The following is a 2282-nucleotide window of genomic DNA, read 5'->3' as shown; positions in this document are numbered from 1 at the left end:
TTCACTGTCTGTTTCTCTCTGTGTGTCAGGCTACAGAAAAAAGACCTAAATGAACACTGGGTGGAAAGGAAGGCTGGTGGACAGGCTTCTCAAGACTTGCACAACTTTAGGAAGGGGAGAAGACCAAAAGGAGCAGGTGTGGCTGCACCAGGAGAGTGTAGAAGAGGAGATCAGAAAAGAGAGATTGTTGAAATATTGGTTAACCTAAGCATTAGGCAAGCAGTTCTTATTTTGAGGTCTGTACATACCAAGTTACTTTTATGTTATTCTTTGGAATTATTTATATACCTGTAGCAGAGCTAGAAGTCTGTAACAGAGCTTTGACATCTATTTACATAAGATTTTAGTTTATTCTTACTTAAATCTTACTGATACTGTTTAGTAGATCAACTGCTTTCTGCTTGAATATGTGAGCTACTGACAAATGCCACTGCTGAGTGGTCCTCAGGGTGCAAAGAGAACGTGAGCATGCACAGGGTCAAAGCTTTGTTCAGCTTTCTGAATATGAATTTAAAAATCTCTGCTTGTCTAGTAGAGATAAACTGACCACTTTGCACAGGTTCCTTATGTGGAATTAGACTCCATCTGGGATATTAAGGTTGTTCTGACTCACTTGGTGGTCTTGGTGAAATTTGCTACTGAGGTAAATACAAAGCAAATGCAGTTCCTTACAAATCTCATCTGTTGGCAATGAAAACTTTCCAGAAGAGGTGAAAACTTGGAAACCAGCACAGAGATTTCTTGATAAGCAAGTGCAGAAATACTCTTGTGTGCAATCATAGCAGAACTGTGCTTGTTTTGCCAAACATAACACAAGAAGTCATATTCTTACGTAACTCCTTCCAGATTTTTATTCATGCAGGTGTGGCCCAGGTATTGAGCTTGGTGAACATTTTTGGGTTGTAAAGGCAAATAGTAATTTGTGTGTGTCCACAGGTGGTGAGACCTATCCTCTTCTCCTAGTATCTTGGACTGGTTCCTTTGCAGAGCAGTTTGAAGCAGCTTTGGGCTGATAAATCTGTCCCCTGGGTTCTGTGGCCATGTGGAGCTCAGCCCTCAAACAGCTGGATAATCTCTCCTTGGAACAAGTGTTCTGGTGTAACTGGTTTGACTGGTAACAGAGGCATGATGTCAGTGCAGGGCACCTCTGGCTCTTTCTTACCTGCTGTGACCAATTCCCTAAATTTCACAATAGTCACAAAACTATCAGACTCGAGCAAATGATGGGGATTATTTATGCTGTCAGAGTATAAACACAGTCTTGTGGTTCTAGAAATGAAAAATACAGAGATAATTCTACTACCCTTGAATTATTGTGACTGATCTAGCACAGTCTCCAGAACAGCATATGAGTAAAATTTAAGATACTGATTTTTTTTGTTTATTCTCAAATACTGATTGTAATATTTTTCATAATTTAAAGAATAGGCGGGGGGGGGGGGTCCCGAATTTCTGCTGAACAGCAGAGATTAATTAAAAAACCTGTTGCAGCTCTCTGACATTACCATCATTTTTCCATTCCTCATTAAATAACTGGATGTCATCATAATGCAGCAATATTCCAGCATTAGCTCATTCTGTGGCTGGCTGTGTATGAAATCAGTGGGTTTGGCTTTCCCTAAAGGAAGCTTTTATACTGACTTAGAGAATTTAGATTTCAGACACTTCTCTAGATCAGGGGAATAATTTTTTCTGATGTTTTCTGTGTTTTCTTTTTGCATTCTCTGTGTTCATTGTACTATTCCAGAGTTTACAAGTGGAGTTTTTGGAAAGAAAATTATTAATGTCCCTGATTTTTGCCAGTTACCACCAAAGAGCAGAGTTTAGCAGCGGGATTGGGAAGGATTGTTGTGTGGGAAATGGGGATCCGGGCTGGTCTTTATCAGGCACGGGTGGCTTCCCACAGGAAGTAATTTTAAAATGTTTGGGAATACTTGATACAGTAGTAGATATGCAGAAGGAATCAAACAGTGTGGGTGAAAAAACAGGATTGGGACAAAAACAGTCTGAGCCTTTGCGGAGTAACTCTGGTGGCCGCTCCCAGTGTTCGGGCTGTTCTGTGTCATTAGCGCTAATTTCAGTGTTCTGCTACTGGGTTTTTATGGTTAACAGCGTATAACAAACGAGCTGGGCGATGCAGCAGCGGAGGGAGAATGGGCGGCGTGACGTCACACGAAGCGAGGGCGCTGCCGCCGTGACGTCACGCCCCGCCGCAGTGAGCGGCACCGAAGTCACTTGTCCGAGGCGCGTCGTGACGTCACCGTGACGCCGCGCGGGGCGGC

This window comes from Cyanistes caeruleus, chromosome 2 (genome assembly GCF_971803275.1).
Source record: "Cyanistes caeruleus chromosome 2, bCyaCae1.hap1.1, whole genome shotgun sequence".
NCBI classification, from domain to species: domain Eukaryota; kingdom Metazoa; phylum Chordata; class Aves; order Passeriformes; family Paridae; genus Cyanistes; species Cyanistes caeruleus.
The sequence above is the reverse complement of the archived record's forward strand: the minus strand, read 5'-3'. Positions refer to the sequence as shown.